Source organism: Tachypleus tridentatus, chromosome 4 (assembly GCF_004210375.1).
Source record: "Tachypleus tridentatus isolate NWPU-2018 chromosome 4, ASM421037v1, whole genome shotgun sequence".
NCBI lineage: Eukaryota > Metazoa > Arthropoda > Merostomata > Xiphosura > Limulidae > Tachypleus > Tachypleus tridentatus.
Window position 1 is genome coordinate 91416384 of NC_134828.1, and position 23400 is coordinate 91439783.

Sequence of the window (23400 nt, forward strand, 5' to 3'; positions counted from 1 at the left end):
TATAACACCAACTTGTTGCTTTTATTTAATTAGACACTCAACGTTTCGCTTTATAGCTTCTTTAGGGGCGCCCCACTGAAATACAAATCATAATCGATAGTACAAAGCTTCGAATGGTTTAAATAACAACTTCCAATCCAATACACTCTGTGCATTTCTACAGCGTGTTTCTAACATATTAAGTAGTATAGCGTATTGCTGAAATAATTAACTATTACCTGTAATAAACAAATGTTCTATGAAAGTTACAGATTGAAATAGCTAAAAGACAGGACCAAAAATGAAGGGATATTAAAGTATAGGAGTCATTCTTTGTCCCTATTCATCTGTGGTTGTAGCTGTTGGATGAGATTAAAGTATAGGAGTCATTCTTTGTCCTTATTCATCTGTGGTTGTAGTTGTTAGATGAGATTAAAGTATAGGAGTCATTCTTTGACCCTATTCATCTGTGGTTGTAGTTGTTGGATGAGATTAAAGTATAGGAGTCATTCTTTGTCCCTATTCATCTGTGGTTGTAGTTGTTGGATGAGATTAACTTATAGGAGTCATTTTTTCTCCCTATTCATCTGGGGTTGTAGTTGTTGGATGAGATTAACTTATAGGAGTCATTCTTTGTCCCTATTCATGGTGTTACTTGTCTGTGATTAGTTAAAAATGATTTACCACTGACTATGGTTGTTTATAAGATCTACAATGAGTTTTTCTATCCTTGTGTGTAGGGTTCCTATGGTTTCTCCAGTGTACGTTTTTTGCTTGTTTGTTTAGAATTAAGCACAAAGCTACACAATGGGCTGTCTATGGGTTTATAGCGGTGTGAGTCCGCAGACATGCCGCTGCGACACTAGGGGCACCAGTGTACGTATGATGACATGTTAAAATGTAAGTTGGTAAATAACAATGGAGACAAAATAGCAATCCTTAAGTCGCAAACACAGCTTTATTACATTGCAATGAGATTTTGAAGCTTGAGAATTACGGTTAACTGGATGTTGGGGTATACAAAATATAGGTCTAAATTTGATTTGTAGTTCCATAGACCAAACACGTCATCGATGTCAGGATCGGTGGCGGTATCTTGATGTCATTTGTTAATTGTCGTTGTTTCATAAACATATATAAATAACAGCGATTCTTTTGTCCATTGAGACACTACTTAACTGGAGTTACAGTTTGTTGTCAAAAGGAAAATATCCATTCTAAATGTGAGATTCCTCTGACAGCGTCCATTGCTGGTGCATACATTAATTCACACAATGTATTGGTAACAACTTCTGTCTGTATAGATTGGTAAAGAATTTTTACATCCAGTGTAAACAGTATTGTTCTGTTGGTCACAGTCTGAGGTACATCCTTGATTCGAGATAACAGGTATTGTGTATTATTTAAGTAGGTTGGAACGCAATTTGGCAACGACAAAAGATGGCGCGTATGATTTTAATTTGTTTATTATTGTCCTTCGTTTGGTTTGTTTTGAATTTTGCGCAAACTTACACAAGGGCTATCTTCGCTAGCCGTCCCTAATTTAGCAGTGTAAGACTAGAGGAAAGGCAGCTAGTCATCACCACTTGCCGCCTACTCATGAGCTACTCTTTTTACCAACAAATAGTGGAATTGTCCGTGACATTATAACGCCTCCACGGCTGAAAGAGCGAGGATATTTGTGTGTGACGAGGATTCGAACCCGTGACCCTCGGATTACGAGTCGAGTGCCTTAACCACCTGGCCATGCCGGGCCAATTATTATCATCCTATCTTTTTGTTATTTCAATCTTCTCTCTACCAGAGGTAACAATTAATTATGTCTACAATACTTTTTTTCAATAGGTTTTACTACTGAATATGTCACAAGCACACTGTACAAAAACGCATTTAAACCATTTAAAGCATTGTCTTGACAGCTACAGTCTGTATTGCATCAAACGCTCCTCAAGAAACTGTAAAGCGAAACGTTGAACGCCTTATAAAATAAAAAGAACAAGTTGGTGTCATAAGATCGTTTATTTCAAGTATTAAAATGTCTTCTATAGACCAATACACACTACACAAATAAACTGTTTTATCTTTGTCAGCACACTGATTGGTCTGATATAAACCGTTCGGTTAAATAGGTATTTGAACAAATCAACAAATTCACAACAACTATACATCTTATTTCTACGTTTCATGTGAAAGGACATCTCGTTATTCATATCTAATGTTTCACTGGATTCACTCTTCTCAAGGCAGTAAGATTACTTCTTTCTCCAGCCAGTAGGTTCGGAACAATCCTTTACCCTTTTTGAATGAACAAATTAGCATGTAAATATAGGTTTTATTAAATTTATTTTGGAAGAGTTTCAATTGTGTTATATGATTGTAACTCTGAAGTGTCGGATAATTTTATTAGAAAGTAATGTTCATTAATGCCACCAGACTTGGCTTTAAGAAAATAGAATGTAAGTGTTGAAACGAAATCAAGCTAATGAAAGTAATTTGATATCAAATGATATTTCTATAGCTAATTTCTTACGAAGTCAGTGTATGTAAGATAAATTGTTTGTTAAAATACTGGTGATGAAAACCAGTAGTCATGAGTAATGAAAACTTTATTAAATATTAAAATGAAATTTATAAGCGATTTTAAGAAAATTTGGTTTGCTTGTTTTTGAATTTTGCACAAAGCTACAAAAGGGCTATCTGTGCTAGCCATTCCTAATTTTGCAGTGTAAGACTAGAGGGAAGGCATCTAGTCATCACCACCCACTGCCGGGTTACTCTTTTACCAACGAATATTGGGATCGACCGTAACATTATAACGCCCCCACGGATGAAAGGGTGAGCATATTTGGTGGGAGGGGATTTGAACCCACGACCCGCAGATTACGAGTCGAACGCCTTAACCACCTGGCCATGCCGGGCCTTAATTTGGTTTGTACTTTTGACTAAAGTTAACACTTAAAATTTGAAACAGGTAATCTGATTATTGTTATTTCATAGTTTGAGTGTATAAAGAGTGAGGGAAAACTTCACTGGGAAGAAAGAAACGTTCAGTCGTTGTAGTTCTTCAAAATCAGTTATTTGCTTAAAGTTTAAAATGAATAGAAAGTGTGAGTCTAATGGCTGAGGGAACCGTTTCCAAAGTACCAACAATCAAATTTATCAAATATTAATAGCATTTAATAATTTATTTTACTCGATATTTGTCATTTCGTTTCTCCATTTTAATATTACAATATTTTTAATAGCAACGTTTTGTAATCGAATTATAAATACAAAACTATCTTGTTTCGAAACTAAAGAAATTTCAGATATCGAAATGCAGTCAACAGTTGGCGAAAACAATTACGAATCAACTAGAAAGTACTTCTGGAGGAAAAGGATTAATGGAAGATAGTGCATCATAATTTTTTTTCCCATGAAAGAAAATAATTGAAATACACAAATGTTAATAAAACAAACCAAATGGTGGTTATTAGCTGTGCGACACAAATGTTTCTACGTACGTTCAGTAATTAATCCTTAAATTTTAAATTTATTTATAATACATTTCTATCTACATTCTTTGAAAGGTTATTTTTAAAAACCACTACTTTCAGAACAGTTAGGTTGAATTTAATATATTTGAGTATTCATCGCAATTAATCTACAAGGTATAAATTTAAAAATAATTAATTAAATAGAGAAGTAAGATAAATTCCAAACAAAACTCACCTTTAACTCAGTTTCACCACGAAGTGACAGGTAAAATGTACCGAACTGATCCAAAATTCTTTTTGTTTCAGAACTGATGTGGATCTTCAGTTCTGTGTAAAGTTAAATCTTATTACGATAACGACTCGTTTAGGAACTGACGTCTACTTTTATGTCAGTAAGTTGTAAAATATCGTGATTTTATTTCGAAGGTAGTTAAAGATACTTAAGTCACTAAGTTAGGTTAAATAACGTATATTTCTGTATTAGTTGATTTGTATCAACTATGTAAATATATAAACAGTTGAATCGATTCCTAGTTTTGTTGTACTTGTATACACAACTACGTGTGTTTGTAGACTGACCGACATACTAATAAAGATATCTTTATATAAACTACGTTTAAAACAGCAGTAAAGTTTAGAATTAATTAAAATTTGAATTATAAATTTCTTTAATATAAAACTTAATGATACATTTTATAATGAGGTCGAAAAGAAGATAATTAAGTGTAATAACAAGAGATAATTAAGCATAGTAACAAAAAAGAAGATAATTAAGCATAGTAACAAAAAAGAAGATAATTAAGCATAGTAACAAGAAGAGAAGATAATCAAGTATAGTAACAAGAAGAGAAGATAATTAAGCATAGTAACAAGAAGAGAAGATAATCAAGTATAGTAACAAAAAAGAAGATAATTAAGCATAGTAACAAGAAGAGAAGATAATTACGTATAGTCACAAGAAGAGAAGATAATTAAATATCGTCACAAGAAGAGAAGATAATTAAGTATAATAACAAGAAGAGAAGATAATTACGTATAGTCACAAGGAGAGAAGATAATTACGTATAGTCACAAGAAGAGAAGATAATCAAGTATAGTAACAAGAAGAGAAGATAATTAAGCATAGTAACAAGAAGAGAAGATAATCAAGTATAGTAACAAAAAAGAAGATAATTAAGCATAGTAACAAGAAGAGAAGATAATCAAGTATAGTAACAAGAAGAGAAGATAATTAAGCATAGTAACAAGAAGAGAAGATAATCAAGTATAGTAACAAAAAAGAAGATAATTAAGCATAGTAACAAGAAGAGAAGATAATTAAGTATAGTAACAAGAAGAGAAGATAATTAAGTATAATAACAAGAAGAGAAGATAATTAAGTATAATAACAAGAAGAGAAGATAATTACGTATAGTCACAAGAAGAGAAGATAATTACGTATAGTCACAAGAAGAGAAGATAATTAAATATCGTCACAAGAAGAGAAGATAATTAAGTATAATAACAAGAAGAGAAGATAATTACGTATAGTCACAAGAAGAGAAGATAATTACGTATAGTCACAAGAAGAGAAGATAATTAAGTATAGTCACAAGAAGAGAAGATAATTAAGTATAGTCACAAGAAGAGAAGATAATTACGTATAGTCACAAGAAGAGAAGATAATTAAGTATAGTCACAAGAAGAGAAGATAATTAAATATCGTCACAAGAAGAGAAGATAATTAAGTATAGTAACAAGAAGAGAAGATAATTAAGTATAATAACAAGAAGAGAAGATAATTAAGTATAATAACAAGAAGAGAAGATAAGGTAAGTAAGTATAATAACAAGAAGAGAAGATAATTAAGTATAGTAACAAGAAGAGAAGATAATTACGTATAGTAACAAGAAGAGAAGATAATTAAGTATAATAACAAGAAGAGAAGATAATTAAGTATAGTAACAAGAAGAGAAGATAATTAAGTATAGTAACAAGAAGAGAAGATAATTAAGTATAATAACAAGAAGAGAAGATAATTAAGTATAATAACAAGAAGAGAAGATAATTAAGTATAATAACAAGAAGAGAAGATAATTAAGTATAGTAACAAGAAGAGAAGATAATTAAGTATAATAACAAGAAGAGAAGATAATTAAGTATAGTAACAAGAAGAGAAGATAATTAAGTAGAGTAACAAGAAGAGAAGATAATTAAGTAGAGTAACAAGAAGATAAGATAATTAAGTATAATAACAAGAAGAGGAGATAATTAAGTAAAGTAACAAGAAGAGAAGATAATTACGTATAGTCACAAGAAGAGAAGATAATTAAGTATAATAACAAGAAGAGAAGATAATTAAGTATAGTAACAAGAAGAGAAGATAATTAAGTAGAGTAACAAGAAGAGAAGATAATTAAGTAGAGTAACAAGAAGAGAAGATAATTACGTATAGTCACAAGAAGAGAAGATAATTAAGTATAGTCACAAGAAGAGAAGATAATTAAATATCGTCACAAGAAGAGAAGATAATTAAGTATAGTAACAAGAAGAGAAGATAATTAAGTATAATAACAAGAAGAGAAGATAATTAAGTATAGTAACAAGAAGAGAAGATAATTAAGTATAATAACAAGAAGAGAAGATAATTAAGTATCGTCACAAGAAGAGAAGATAATTAAGTATAGTAACAAGAAGAGAAGATAATTAAGTAGAGTAACAAGAAGAGAAGATAATTAAGTAGAGTAACAAGAAGAGAAGATAATTAAGTATAATAACAAGAAGAGGAGATAATTAAGTATAATAACAAGAAGAGGAGATAATTAAGTAAAGTAACAACTTTAAAAATTAATTAATAATTACAGATGGTGACGTAAAGTGTGTTATTTCTACCTTCTCCACTTGATTCCATAAGAGCTGCTGTATTTACTGTGTCTCCAAATAAACAGTACCTGGGCCTCTTTAGTCCAATCACTCCCGCAGCACAAGGTCCTGAAAAAGAATAAATTGACCAGATAAGGTATTGTGTATGATATGTAAACATGATACACTGGAACATGAAATAAGACATTTGTAAGTTATATCTTCATAACGTTTTAGATGATATTTGGGATTAACAGCCTTGTGGTTGTGAGTTTTGAGTTTGTAATGCTATTAACCTGTCAAATGTTTGTTGTTCATGACTGTGTAAAAACAAATATTCAATCTAAATAATTCGTATAAAATATTTATTTAAGTATCAGTTATAGAAACGAATCTATCTTCCATGTTCCCCTGTTGGACAGAGGTAAGTTTATGTACTTACATCCCTAAAATCCAGTATTCGATCCTCTGCGGTGGACACAGCAGGTCTTCCACTGTGGATTTGTTGTAAAAACAAACAAATTCTCTTCCAGTTATTTCACTATAATGTATGTCGAGTGTTTAGAAAGAAACATGATTTTATTTCATTCGGGAAACTTTGTATCAAATTTATCAGGTAACGACCAATAGTGCAGACAAACTATACGTCACTTCCTAACATAGTTCTAGTCAAGAATAATATATCATTTACCGTTCTGTACATTTTACCGTATACGTTCAATTAAATGCTGGATTGATGTTAAAAACCAACTATACACAAATGTATACAGATTATGGGTTGTCTGGAAACTGTTGCCAATAGAAACTGTCTTTGGGAAGATAAAAGGGCTTCAGACACATGGAAGCTATATGTGATGGGTTCATTGGTTTACATTGGAACCTAACATAAACAAACGACATGGATCTCCACGTTGTTAGAACTACTCTTGTATAATTTATATGTTATTATGTCATTTAGCGATGACCATTATAGGTACTATTTTCAAATAAAATATTTGTAACTCGCTACAACATTACAAAACATTTGAATAATATTTCGAGAACGCATGAAATACTGATTAAAACCTTTTCGTATAGATTAACATAAAAATGAAAATCTTACCTGAATGGACACCAATTCTCATGGTCAGTCTTTCATCAGGACGATGACGGACCCGAAAGTTTTTCAGAGCTTCTCTCACTTTCAGGGACATCCGGGCTATTTCACGAGCGTGTTTTTGTCCGTTCGGTACAGGTGCACCAGACACTACCATGTATGCATCTCCAATGGTCTCAACCTAACACGATTAACAGCGTGAAGTCGGTTCAGTAACCCCTCAATAAAAGAAATAAGTGAAACACAAGTAAAGTGTTCTTGAAACTAAACGTATATGATTATAGCAAACATGAGGTTTTGTAACAGGTATTCTTAACTATATTCGTGGTAACATATTTTTAAACTTTAAAAACAACTTAAACTAAAATAAATATTGTATGATTGACACAGAAAACATCACAGAACAGCAGTATAAGTAAAAAAATAAATAATGTACCTGAAATGTAACTATTGTAATAAACCATAAGATACGAAAAACATTTGTCATTTTAAGTTTTAAAATTAGAATGTTTTTAGTTAACTAACCGCCTCCAACGACATATAAAAACCTTAATATGATACGGTGTGTGTACCGTACCAAATATTTAAATATAATTACTTCGTATACGAAAATATTGATTAGTTACAACTGAAAATCTAGAGCAAACATTAGGAAGTTAAAACAAAATATAATATATTAAAGAAAATATAAGAATAATTAATATATACTTTTTCCTTAATGTTCTCAATGTATGCATTTCCATAAACCATTCAAAGCATATCGCAATTTTGTAAACGATATGAGAAAATATATAAAAAATTTATGGAGCAACATATATTTAAGGGTGATAAATTAGCCAATACCTTGTAGACGTCGTATTCTGCAAGGATGACATCAAAACAAGAGTAAAGATCGTTCAAGACATTTACAACCTGCTCATAAAAAAGAAAATCTAAATATTATATTAAAAATTGATGGACCAAAATGTAAAGTTCATTATCAAAATTGAGGATATATTCGAAGTATTATTATAAACAAAAACTGAGCAGCGCTATTGCCATCTTTTGAATGTTTAATACACTATTAATTTTTTTTATCGGCTAAGATGTTTAAATATTGTACACAAAATAAATTATAACAATCGAACAACCGTGTGAATTATTCTTCTTTGTCACATGTATTTCTTTTAAATAATGTCTTAAGTATATTATTTTATTTTCACAAATAATATCACAATTTATTCTCGAAGTGATTTTTTTAGACAGTGAAAATTTTAGCCAGACTTTCAACAATATTAACCATATAACTTATTTAAAGAATATTGTGTAGGTTAGTAAACAACAGGTTATTTAGTTATGGATTGTAAGCACAATGTGAGGTAACGAAATAGAACTATTTTGAATTCCTTCATCGTATGTTTTTGAATATTTTTACTTTTATTCTCTTTATATCTACAATAATTTTCGTTGAAACCATGAATTTCCCTTTGTCATATCCTGTTTGGTACGCATAACTATGAATTAATAAACAAAGATAGTTTCATAGCTTAAGTAAGAAGCTATATATATAAATAATCTATAATACTTCTGCTTAAGACGTCAGCTTTATAGACCGTCACACTCAGGGGCGTAGATTTTTTACACCGATGGGGGGAGGTGATTTTTGTAACCACTTATGTGGACTGTTCAATTTGCAAATTGGTAACCTCTGATTACGTGAACCTGAAAGCTTGTTGCAACGATACTTGCATGTATACTTAGGCCTACTGACTGTTACTTACGAACTATCGCTTAGATCGAAAAGCTTAGAAGCACGCCTATATTAAAGATGTACATTTCGGCTACTGAACATCTAGGCCTAATTATGTAATTCAATTGGTAAGAACACGAGAATCACAAGAACAAACACACAATTTGTAGGCCTGTGATGCAATAAAACAATTCAACAGACCAAACTGTAGGGGGGAATGATTGTATGCACCATACCCCCCACCTATAATGAAGGAGGGGATGTATACCCCCCAGGATCTACGCCCCTGGTCACACTAGACACAAATAGAGTTTAGCACCTTTCCGCAAGGACTTAAACAATCATATATTGCTTTTTAGATACCTCCATTGGCTTAGATTTGGCAGACAATGCTGTGAAGCCGACAATATCGCTAAAAAAATGGTCACACAATCAAATGCTTCCGGTATAACACGATTTCCGGATATCAACTGGTTAGCGATGTATCTGAGGAGAAAATTAACATAAAACTGTCAAGAACAGAAAAATCTGAAAGAAGCTGTGAAAAATAACTAAAATAAAGCCGTTACTAATAGAAATAAATATAATAAAACCATTAATAAAAGAAATGTTAAAATAGTCAGTTTATTCTTTATTATTATTTGTCCAACTTGATTAGGGAAACTGATAATAAAGAATAAATTGACACATCTGAATAAAAATGATTTCTAGTTTATTTTGTGCGGCAATGAACTTTGTCAGATCATCATTATTGACAATGAAAAATAAACTTTGTCAGATCGTCATTATTAACAACAAAGAATAAACTTTGTCAGATCGTTATCATTAACAACAGAGAATAAACTTCGTCAGATCGTTATCATTAACAACAGAGAAAAAACTTCGTCAGATCGTTATCATTAACAACAGAGAATAAACTTCGTCAGATCGTTATCATTAACAACAAAGAAAAAACTTCGTCAGATCGTTATCATTAACAACAAAGAATAAACTTTGTCAGATCGTTATCATTAACAACAGAGAATAAACTTCGTCAGATCGTTGTCATTAACAACAGAGAAAAAACTTCGTCAGATCGTTATCATTAACAACAGAGAATAAACTTTGTCAGATCGTTATCATTAACAACAGAGAATAAACTTCGTCAGATCGTTATCATTAACAACAGAGAAAAAACTTCGTCAGATCGTTATCATTAACAACAGAGAATAAACTTCGTCAGATCGTTATCATTAACAACAGAGAATAAACTTCGTCAGATCGTCATCATTAACAACAAAGAATAAACTTTGTCAGATCGTTATCATTAACAACAGAGAATAAACTTCGTCAGATCGTTATCATTAACAACAAAGAATAAACTTTGTCAGATCGTTATCATTAACAACAAAGAATAAACTTTGTGAGATCGTTATCATTAACAACAAAGAATAAACTTTGTCAGATCGTTATCATTAACAACAGAGAATAAACTTCGTCAGATCGTCATCATTAACAACAAAAAATAAACTTCTTCAGATCGTTATTATTAACAACAAAGAATAAACTTTGTCAGATCGTCATCATTAACAACAAAGAATAAACTTTGTCAGATCGTCATCATTAACAACAAAAAATAAACTTTGTCAGATCGTTATCATTAACAACAGAGAATAAACTTCGTCAGATCGTTATCATTAACAACAAAGAATAAACTTTGTCAGATCGTTATCATTAACAACAGAGAATAAACTTCGTCAGATCGTTATCATTAACAACAGAGAAAAAACTTCGTCAGATCGTTATCATTAACAACAGAGAATAAACTTCGTCAGATCGTTATCATTAACAACAAAGAATAAACTTTGTCAGATCGTTACCATTAACAACAGAGAATAAACTTTGTGAGATCGTTATCATTAACAACAAAGAATAAACTTTGTCAGATCGTTATCATTAACAACAGAGAATAAACTTCGTCAGATCGTTATCATTAACAACAAAGAAAAAACTTCGTCAGATCGTTATCATTAACAACAAAAAATAAACTTTGTGAGATCGTTATCATTAACAACAAAGAATAAACTTTGTGAGATCGTTATCATTAACAACAAAGAATAAACTTCGTCAGATCGTTATCATTAACAACAAAGAATAAACTTCGTCAGATCGTTATCATTAACAACAAAGAATACACTTTGTCAGATCGTTATCATTAACAACAGAGAATAAACTTTGTGAGATCGTTATCATTAACAACAGAGAATAAACTTCGTCAGATCGTCATCATTAACAACAAAGAATAAACTTCGTCAGATCGTTATCATTAACAACAAAGAATAAACTTTGTGAGATCGTTATCATTAACAACAGAGAATAAACTTCGTCAGATCGTTATCATTAACAACAAAGAATAAACTTTGTGAGATCGTTATCATTAACAACAGAGAATAAACTTTGTCAGATCGTTATCATTAACAACAGAGAATAAACTTCGTCAGATCGTTATCATTAACAACAGAGAATAAACTTTGTCAGATCGTTATCATTAACAACAGAGAATAAACTTCGTCAGATCGTTATCATTAACAACAAAGAATAAACTTTGTGAGATCGTTATCATTAACAACAAAGAATAAACTTTGTGAGATCGTTATCATTAACAACAAAGAATAAACTTTGTCAGATCGTTATCATTAACAACAGAGAATAAACTTTGTCAGATCGTTATCATTAACAACAGAGAATAAACTTCGTCAGATCGTTATCATTAACAACAAAGAATAAACTTTGTCAGATCGTTATCATTAACAACAGAGAATAAACTTTGTGAGATCGTTATCATTAACAACAAAGAATAAACTTTGTCAGATCGTTATCATTAACAACAGAGAATAAACTTCGTCAGATCGTCATCATTAACAACAAAGAATAAACTTCGTCAGATCGTTATCATTAACAACAAAGAATAAACTTTGTGAGATCGTTATCATTAACAACAAAGAATAAACTTCGTCAGATCGTTATCATTAACAACAAAGAATAAACTTTGTCAGATCGTCATCATTAACAACAAAGAATAAACTTTGTGAGATCGTTATCATTAACAACAAAGAATAAACTTTGTCAGATCGTTATCATTAACAACAGAGAATAAACTTTGTGAGATCGTTATCATTAACAACAAAGAATAAACTTTGTGAGATCGTTATCATTAACAACAAAGAATAAACTTTGTCAGATCGTTATCATTAACAACAGAGAATAAACTTCGTCAGATCGTCATCATTAACAACAAAAAATAAACTTCGTCAGATCGTTATTATTAACAACAAAGAATAAACTTTGTCAGATCGTCATCATTAACAACAAAGAATAAACTTTGTCAGATCGTCATCATTAACAACAAAGAATAAACTTTGTCAGATCGTTATCATTAACAACAGAGAATAAACTTTGTCAGATCGTCATCATTAACAACAAAGAATAAACTTTGTGAGATCGTTATCATTAACAACAAAGAATAAACTTCGTCAGATCGTCATCATTAACAACAAAGAATAAACTTTGTCAGATCGTTATCATTAACAACAGAGAATAAACTTTGTCAGATCGTTATCATTAACAACAGAGAATAAACTTTGTGAGATCGTTATCATTAACAACAGAGAATAAACTTTGTGAGATCGTTATCATTAACAACAAAGAATAAACTTTGTGAGATCATCATAATTAACGACGAAAAATAAACTTTGTCAGATCGTCATCGTTAATAACGAAGAATAAACTTCGTCAGATCGTCATCATTAACAACAGAGAATAAACTTCGTCAGATCGTTATCATTAACAACAAAGAATAAACTTCGTCAGATCGTTATTATTAACAACAAAGAATAAACTTCGTCAGATCGTTATTATTAACAATAAAGAATAAACTTTGTGAGATCGTTATCATTAACAACAAAGAATAAACTTTGTGAGATCATCATAATTAACGACGAAAAATAAACTTTGTCAGATCGTCATCGTTAATAACGAAGAATAAACTTTGTCAGACATGTCAGTGCATCAAGTATTCCAGTTTGGCTGAGATCACTGAAACTCCGTGGGCGTGAAAGTCACACACACAGACGTCCAGAAGATAATTCTGTATTATACATACATAGAAGAACGTTACTAAATATAATCCAAACAAATGTAAAATTGTATTCTCAATGTCGTCATGAGAATAATGTCGCCCTTAACGTTTTATTAAATATAATACATGACCACAGTTTGAAACTTGATACGTAATTCTTGTTACCTAGGTAACAGCTGGTACAACAGTTCTTCACTTTTTTTCTTCTCTTCTGCCAAAGCTGCTGTCTTTTCTTCAACCAACTTTTCAAGGTCGTTCGCGTACTTTTCCATTCGAGATAACAAGTTGTCCATGAAATTTCTGTTGCTTGACCATCTAAACACAGGTTCCCTCGATAACTTCAGTGATTACATCAGGAACCATATATTTAAATTTCCTTATTACTTATAAGTACATACGTTACTGTAATCGTTCATTTCCGACACAACACACTGAATTATTCTTTATACTAATGAGACTGGCCTGGCATGGCCAAGCGCGTAAAGCGTGCGACTCGTAATTCGCGGGTTCGCGCCCGCGTCGCGCTAAACATGCTCGCCCTCCCAGCCGTGGGGGTGTATAATGTGACGGTCAATCCCACTCTTCGTTGGTAAAAGAGTAGCCCAAGAGTTGGCGGTGGGTGGTGATGACTAGCTGCCTTCCCTCTAGTCTTACACTGCTAAATTAGGGACGGCTAGCAAAGATAGCCCTCGAGTAGCTTTGTGCGAAATTCCAAAAACAAATATACTTGTAGAGTAGATTAGAAAAAATGTTTTTATTTTACACCTCCTTATTTTACTTTTTTAACATCTCAATTTTCGCTCTGATTTCTCACTGAAAGTAAAACACGATAATGATTATGATTAGTAAGTTAGAAATATTATTTTAAAAAAAGACGTGTTGAGGATTACGGTGATACAGTTCGATTTGTTTATGGTAGATTCTTAACAACTTATATCAAGGTAGTCTGATATAGTGTTACTTTAAACTGGAATATGTTCTGTCAGTAGACAATGATTTAAGTACTCGTAGTAAAGTAACAATCAAGAATGAAGCTTACTTTGAAAGTTATACTTTATCACTATAAATAAAATGATATTCAAAAGCAGTATTTGTTTGTTTTTTGAAATTATTCGCGCAAAGCTTTTTTCTTTAGTTTTCGATCTATAATTCGAACCGTTTTTCACAATTTACATACTTTTGCACGACCATGATAATTTGTTGGTGAGTTGTTTCACTTTTATTAGGGTGTTATGGATGTTTATTTTTTCAGGTTTGAAATAAAGATTTATTTTGAAATTCTCTGCTAATTTAGAAGCGTAAAGTTGTTTTTGGTTTACTGTTTTGGGTATCATATTAGCTGGCAACACACACGAGTTTAAACTAGATAAACGTTTTTTTATGAAACTAGATTCTTATTCAAATTGGTTCCCAGCGTTGGTTTGCTGTCAAAGATATTCACAACTATTCTTCATTTAAAACTCGTGAATGGTTGGATTTGTAATGGAAATATCTGGATTTATAATTAAAAGCCTCAAAGTGGCATAGCGGTATGTCTGCAGACCTACAACGCTAAAAATAGCATTTCGATATGCGTGGTCCTCCGGTGGCACAGCGGTATGTCTGCAGACCTATAACGCTAGAAATAGGATTTCGATAGGCGTGGTCCCTCGGTGGGACAGTTGTAAGTCTTCGAATTTACAACGCTAAAATCAAGGGTTCGATTCCCCTTGGTGTATACAGCAGATAGCAAGTGTGGCTTTGCTCTAAACAAACACGCACACACACTCGATATCCGTAGTGGGCAGAGCACAGCTAGCCCATTGTGTAGCTTTGTGCTTAATTTCAAACAAGCAAAGAAAAAATTGTAATGAAAATATCTATTTGTGTGTACGTTGTTTTTGTGTATTGTAATGGTAAAGTGCTGTTAATGAAGATGTCCAGAAAAAGTAGATTTCTGTATTCGTTTAATGGTGAAATAATCTAGTTGTTGGAGATAGTCTTGAATATTTGTTTGTCTCTGTGACGAAACTACAGTGGTGTTGAGGTACTGCCTTCAAATTGTTCCATGTAAGTGTTATCAAAAGATGCTTGAAGTGATGATCTCATCGGAAGACCATTTATTTGTTCAAACAAGCTTACGGTTTGGGTGGAAAGCTCCTGAAAAAGGTATAAAGTAAAAAAAACAAAAACAGCATTAAGTGTCTGGTTTGAATTTCGCGCAAACCTACTTGAGGGCTATCTGCGCTAGCCGTCCCTAGTTTAGCAGTGTAAGAGTAGAGGGAAGGCAGCTAGTCACCAAGACACACCGCCAACTCTTGGGTTACTCTTTTAACAACGAATAGGGGGATTGGCCGTCATATAATTAACACCACCACGGTTGAAAGGGCGAGTAGGTTTGGGGGAATAGGGATTCGAACCCGCAAACCTCGGAGTAGGAGTTGAGTACCTTATTCACCTGGCTATGCCAGTCCGTTGAGTGTCTAATTAAATATAAATAACAATATTGTATTACAGGGTCTTTTTATTTCTGATGTTAAAATATCTTATATCCCCCAAAGTGTGCTATAATAATTAACTAATGAAAATAATAAATACGTACTAAGAGCCCAACTACGACAATAAGACTAAATGCACTTCTACAAGATCTCCGAAAGTATTTTATTTCTAAAGTAAATAAAACCAAAATTATATATTTAATTCTTGCTTTTGAAATGTATCCTTCTTGCTGTGTTGTAGCCCACTAAAGTGCACATTTCTTCTCGATATTTATCTGACGTCACAAGAGTATAAATTAGAACGTTAAGCACACCTTATGTGACGTCATTTTAGCAGCAACTGACTTCGTCTCCTTTTGAAGAAAATAAGCCTCCTATCGAGAGACAAGGGCAAACATTTGTCTGGGAATTTGAAAAAAATTAAATAAAAGAGTTTTGGTCATTCTTAAGTCTCTAAAACTCCTTTATACAAAACTATTTTGAACATACTTTAATTTTTTGTAAATTAATAAAACACTATATGAACAATGACAACTGCAGATCAAAGAATCAATAAATAATAACTAACAAATATTTAATAACATTCTTTGTTTGTTTTTTTAATTTCGCACAAAGCTACTCGAGGGCTATCTGTGCCAGCCGTTCTTAATTTAGCAGTGTAAGACTAGAGGAAAGGCAGCTAGTCATCACCATCCACCGCCAACTCTTGGGCTACTGTTTTACCAACGAATAGTGGGATTGACCGTCATATTATAACGCCCCTACGGCTGAAAGGGCAAGCATGTTTGGCGCGACCGCGATTCAAACCCGCGACCCTTGGATTACGAGTCGAACGCCTCTAAACGCTTGGCCATGCCAGGTCGTTTAATAATCTAAATAAATGCAATAAATTTTAAAGTTTCGCAGTAGAAAGTATCTTTCTAAAAATGTTACTTGATGCTAATGTGTCAAATTAATCTGAAATTATGGTTTTCGTAATTAATAATAATAAAAGTTAGCATTTCTAACGAGTTACAGTTTCTTATTAGCTCTTCTAAACCAAAACTTGTGATTTTACGTTATCGTACCCTGTCATTGTCTTCAGTGTTTGTTTCAGGGCCGGAAAGAGCGGTCTGTTTTCAGGTTCTTCATCCCAGCACATTTGTATGATTTCAAGAAGACCTGATGGACAGTCTGAGATGGACAGTTGAGGACGAAAAGGAGGATCTACTCTTCTTTTAAGATTTTCAATAATTTCTGAAAATAAGAAAATCTGATAAGTTTCTTGTCTTGAAACAACAGTTTGTGTTATTTGATCCAAAATTGACTGAGGCTACGAATGATGAATGTTTGAAAACATTAATTCTTCAAGATGAAAAGATGTTTCAAGATAAGCATTTTTATTTCTGTAGGATATTTCAAACACTCTCCAAACTATACAAATTTATCCTCATTCATAATGTGTTTAAAATTTGTGTGAGCATATGAATTGAATTACTTACAGTTATGTAAAATATATTACCGTAGTGTCTCAGTTAAAACCAGTGAATCTCCCAAGTTACTTTATAATCGACGCTGACAACATACAGCATCCGTCTACGCATGTGCGCAAGATGATCACTCAGTATCATCGTTAATTCATACAACTAATTCACCTGTAGATTATTCAGTTGTATTACTGATTTTGAGGACCGAAAAATTACTATGTGGTACTCAAATTTGTTTCTTTGCCATTGTTTATGAAAATGAGGGTCGCCTTATATTGGAGATCGCCCTATAGTCGGGCCAATACCTACTTCACATTAGATAATTAACACATTTTATAGATAGTTGACAAGTGCAGTATCAAGCGTTTAAAGTGAAAATCTTTCCAGCTAGATCAGTGACCGGTAATATTGCCCAAAGATTACCATGTCTGAGTGTTAAGTTAAGAGGTATGAGTGCTAGGTTTATCTGGAATTTTAGGCGGGGACAAATTCTATTTAGCAACGTTTAGAATTAGTGCATGTAAATTAGGTTTTCTATAGTTCCATAGCATATAACTAAAATGTTAGTTAACTTAAGAATACAGTGCTTAAAAGTAGTTTGTCAAAATATATTTCAACTCTCAAAAACAAAGAAACTTTGAAAAAAACAACATTTACCTCAATCTTCTTAAATTTCCGTTCGACTTGATATCATGACTTTTATAGTTAAAGAAAAAAGAAATAACACGAAACGTCGGCTAACATATAAGTCCTATTATTGGCTTGTTTTGTTTGTTTTTTGTAATTTCGCACAAAGCTACTCGAGGGCTATCTGTGCTAGCCGTCCCTAATTTGGCAGTGTAAGACTAAAGGGAAGGCAGCTAGTCATCACCACCCACCGCCAACTCTTGGGCTACTCTTTTACCAACGAATAGTGGGATTGACCGTCACATTATACACCCCCACGGCTGGGAGGGCGAGCATGTTTAGCGCGACGCGGGTGCGAACCCGCGACCCTCAGATTACGAGTCGCACGCCTTACGCGCTTGGCCATGCCAGGCCTACCTATTATTGGCATCATTCCACTTTCATTCTTTCCATTTATTGTTAGTTTACAGTACATTTGCTTAACATGAATATCATATTTTTTTCATAATGAAAAGATCCAAGTGTTTGTAATACTAACTAGACAGTAAAGGTAAAACCTTCTCTGCTTCCTGGATAAAAGATCCAAGTGAGAACAATACCAACTAAGCGTTAAAGGATAAAAACCTTCTGTGCTTCCTAGATAAAAGATTCAAGTGAGAGCAATACTAACTAGGCGTTAAAGGGTAAAATCCCTCTGTGCTTCCTAGATAAAAGATCCAAGTGAGAGCAATACTAACTAGGCGTTAAAGGGTAAAATCCCTCTGTGCTTCCTAGATAAAAAATTTAAGTGAGAGCAATACTAACTAGGCGTTAAAGGGTAAAATCCCTCTGTGCTTCCTTAAGCTGATATTTGTACGTGAGGTTGGCCTTTCTCAGCAGCATGCTATGAAAAAATGTACATTCTTGATGACAAGAAACTCACTTGAAATAAAAATGTATTCATGTTAACCTGAAGATGACCTAGAAAGGTCGAAACGTCGTTCTCTCCTTATCAATAAAAATGTTAATAACCATTCAACGTTCTAAGATGCAAAGAATGTATATGTTGCTTAGAAATTTACAATACCGCATATCTTGGTAGGGTTAGCTACAAGCTCCCATACTAAGATACTAAAATCAATGTAATTTCTGAATTATTCAGTGTAAACCTAAGGCATGAGATTTATGGAACGGAACAACTGACGTATGATTTAAAAATAAAGACGCTGCTTTAGATTAAAGTTTTGCTATACAGAATTAGCAAAAAGTCTTCTTCGAATTTTAATGCTATAGAATCATTGCAGTATATCATGTCGACACCCAGCTACAAGCAATAAAAACCAGTTAGGCACATCTTTATGTATAAGTACATGTAACTACTTTAATTTCGGTTAAGTGAAACATATATTCGATCTTACACGTTCCCTTGGTACCGTATCACAGCATTGTGTCATTACCATTAAAAAATGGTGTTCCAAAGACCATAATGTGTTTGCTTTGCTTACTTTAATAGATATCTAAATGAGACTACAACTGGCAGACATACTTACATAATGTACAAAATAAGCAAGGAGACATCTCTTTTATGAGCTGCTTATGATAGACTGAGGTTTATTTTGTTTTTGTTTGTTTTGAATTTCGCGTAAAGCTATATGTGGGCTATATACGCTAGCGTGTAAGACTAGAGGGAATGCAGCTAGTAATTACCACCCTCCGCCAACTTTTGGGCTACTCTTTTTACCAGTGAATAGTGGGATTTACCGTCATATTATAACATCCCCACAGTTGAAAGAGAGAGCATGTTTGGTGTGACGTTACCGCTATTCATTGGTAAAAGGGTAGCCCAAGAGTTGGCGGAGGGTGGTGATGACTAGCTGCTTTACTTCCAGTCCTACACTACTAATTTAGGGACGGTAGCAAAGTCAGCCCTCGTGCAGCTTTGCGCAAAATTAAAAAAACAAAGAAACCAATTTCAACGTTATTTGTTGTAATATTTAATAAATTGTTCTTGAACTGCTTACTTGACGATGAAATGTTTTTTCTCTTTGTTGTTCCGCACTCGAAAGGTCTTTCTCTGGTTGTTATTTCTTGTAGAACTATTGCAAAACTGTACACATCTCCTTTCTGAGATCCATTCGTGCTTGGATATCGTTCTCGTAAGTGTTCTGGTGCTGTCCATAACAGACTTGCTGTGGTGAAGTTAAAACAGTATTGAAGAATAAAATACGATTCACACTTTTATTATTAACTACCATTAAAGATATGAGTATAATAAGCCTTAAAATATGGCGTTTTCTATACTACAAAATTGTAAGAATGAACTTTTCGTGTTATTGCGTTTATCAAATTTCATGTACTATGGCGATATTTGTTAAATTATTCTACACTCGTTTCTTAAGTACTGAACCGAACGTACTAATGTATAAACGCGGTATGGTTAAACCTTAATTATAAATTTAATAAAACTGATGCCGTTTAGCCTGTTTGACCCGTTTTTTGTTTTTTTTCCAAACAGTAACTCGCTAATATAATGTCGCTAACATATCAGCGATTTACAGTTTGAAAACTTTTGATATATTTTTTTTAAATACTAGGACTAATCCACAATGTTGTCTTTGTTTTAAAAACGTCCGAGCTTTAGAGTTCAAATATCTGGAATAATTTCTAATTACTGGTTCAATTAGATTTCAAGACATAAATTTATGAAGCAAACTTTATAAAGATACATTGTATATAATATTTGAGAAAACTGAGAAAGTTTTTGTTGTAAGCTATATTTTTGATATTATAATTATGTTGTTCGCAAGAGGGAGTTTCTAATCACGATGATTGTGTGTTTGATTTTTGAATTTCGCGCAATGCTACACAAGGGATATCTGCGCTATCCGTCCGTAATTTATCAGTGTAAAACTAGAGGGAAGGCTGCTAGTCATCACTGGCTAACCGGCAACTCTTGGGTTACTCTTTTACCTATGAATAGTGGGACTGATCATTACATTATAACACTCCCACAGCTGGAAAGGGCGAACATGTTTGGTGCGACGGGTATTCGAACCAAGAATACATTGTATATAATATTTGAGAAAACTGAGAAAGTTGTTGTTGTAAGCTATATTTTTGAGATCTATGTACCGGATCTAACATACTAAAATAGTTTGTATGTTAAAGATGCTTAATGTATAGGCACGGTATTTTTTATACATTTTAACTTAGCGGTTTTTAATTTAGCAGTGAAAGACTAAAGGGAAGGCATAATCAACACCAGTCGTTATTAACTTTTAAGCTACTTTTTATCAACATATTGCATCGTCCCCACCCCTGAAGTAAGCCGAGCGTGTTCAGTGATGAGGTTCAAACCCACTAGTTATGCTAGTTCTATATCAAGAGAAAGATGTAAATTATTTAAGCCGTTTGACTTGTAAGAAGACATTCAGTGAGCGACTCAAACCGAGTCTCTCAGTTGAACATCACTAAGTCTAAGGATTTACAATGCTAAAACCCGAAATTCGATTCCCTGCAGTGGACACAGCAGATAGCACACTGTGACTTTGCTCCATAAACAAACAAACAAATAAAACAAACTGAAATCGGTGTTAGTAATGAGTGTTATCGCGTCTATCCAATAACTTGATCGCGTCCACTTCTGCATGTTTTGTAAATACATTAGGCATAACATTTAGCAAAACGTTTTATGTTGTAGCATTATGTTTGAATCCAGGCTTACAATTTGTGTCAAAGTGAAAGTAGCACACAGAAATGTTACAGAAGAAATACATTAATCCGTTAAAGTTATTTAGACTAAGCTTGGCATTATTTTTATAAAATAATGTAAAAAAACTGCTGAAAAATGTTGTAATATTGATGTAAGAAGTGGGATTATTTTAGCGAAAATAATACAGAAATCTGACTAAATTTCAATTGTCGTGATGGCGACACAGAGAAATCTGCAGGAATTATAAAACAATTGAAAAAAAGAACAAGAAGAGCGATACTGAAAACTAATAAGAGACCAAGAAAAAAAGAGAGAGAAAATTAAAATAAAATCGAAAAGTAACAAATCAGAATCTAAAATACAAGTAAAAAGGGAGAGGCATACAATTAAAAGTAAACTTAAAGTTAAAAATAAATTTGCTAAAGATAACATGGATTAAGTTGTTAAGGATGTACAGAGAAATTACAACAGCAAGATTTATGAAGAAGAGAAAAGTGATGAAACAGAGAAAGTATATAAAAACATCAACGAGATACAGAAACGCTGTAATGAAAAATTGAAGAAGAAATAAAAAGATATAAATGAAGTACAGTCGCGGGTTCCAATCCCTGTCACATAAAATATACTCGCCCTTTTAACCATGGGGGTATTTATAATGTGACGGTCAATCCCACTACTCATTGGTAAAAGAGAAGCCCAAGAGTTGGCAGTGGGTGTTGATGACTAGCTGCCTTCCCTCTAGTCTTACACTGATAAATTAGGGACAGCTAGCACAGATAGCCCTCGTGTAGCTTTGGGCGAAAATTCAAAACAAACCAAACCAAATCAATGAAGTGCAGAAAGTTCGTGGAGAAAAAACTGATGAAGTACAAAAAAGATCAATAACAGAATAAAACCTTTAGAAAATGAATTGGTAAGTACAGAGATAAAAAACACACTTTTTTCTGCATTCAACAGTAAACAAGTTACTACAGAATTTTGAAAAATATGGCCTATTTGATTTACGTCTGTTACTACTAATACTGTGCCATCTGTTACTACAGGGTCTTAGTGGTCTGTTACAACTACTTCACTGGAAAATCCAGTTCCATAATTTAGCTGGTTAATTCAACAACATTGTCATGTTGAGAAACCAACAGAATACATTGCACATTATAGCATGGGAGGCATACCAGTCTTCTTTTATTCTTCGTCTTGCTGCCTATTTAAAATAACTGGCATTAATAATATTAAATAAACTTTCACCTGAGAACTGTTAACGACTGTCAAACATTGGTAGCTGCCTTATGACGTGAGTGACATACCAAAAAAAAATATCAAGGGGAAAGTTCCAGGACAGGGTACAGAGGGAAGAAGAGACCTAAAGGAACTTGCAGAAAATTTTAAAAGGTTTGCCCAGTGGCCTTACCCAGAAGTTCCATGTGAAGTGACCAATGTATAAATGTCATAACAGATGAAGTCATGAGAATTAAAGTGAAACAAACTAGGTGCGCATTTTAAAATAAATTCTACAATTGGCCAGGGAACTAGAATCCATTAAAGTAGCAGATAATACTAAATATATCATATATAAGTTAAAAAGTCACCAGATTAATAAGCATTGAAACATAAACTCCCACTCGAGATTATCTAGAAGTGAAAATATTAGTTAGACAACTAATTAACAGAATATAAGGAATAAGCTAGCAGATAATAAATATTTCAAATATAGTTTGAAAATAAATATTGTTTAGAAGTGAAAAAAGTCTGTATGGAAATGAAGCTCTCTCAAATTATTTCAGCAAAACGGAACTGTTATAGATGTGAAAAACCGAGCCACCATACAGAGACTGCGAGGAAATAGCATTTGTCAATAAAAAGAGGAGGCAGTACCATTAAAAAGTATCCATTAAGTCTAACAA

General features: G+C 32.8%; 1 pseudogene across 1 annotated transcript in view; it reads right to left on the reverse strand.

The window, feature by feature from the left end:
- LOC143249678 (atrial natriuretic peptide receptor 1-like) overlaps positions 1 to 23400 on the reverse strand; it is a 36606-nt pseudogene continuing 13206 nt past the window's right edge. The window contains exons 6-14 of the transcript XR_013027902.1: positions 19809 to 19976; positions 16783 to 16951; positions 13404 to 13553; positions 9485 to 9607; positions 8236 to 8304; positions 7399 to 7573; positions 6327 to 6425; positions 3691 to 3782; positions 1 to 2274 (exon numbers count right to left, since the gene is read on the reverse strand). The product of XR_013027902.1 is annotated as an atrial natriuretic peptide receptor 1-like (transcript). The remainder of the gene's footprint in view (positions 2275 to 3690; positions 3783 to 6326; positions 6426 to 7398; positions 7574 to 8235; positions 8305 to 9484; positions 9608 to 13403; positions 13554 to 16782; positions 16952 to 19808; positions 19977 to 23400) is intronic.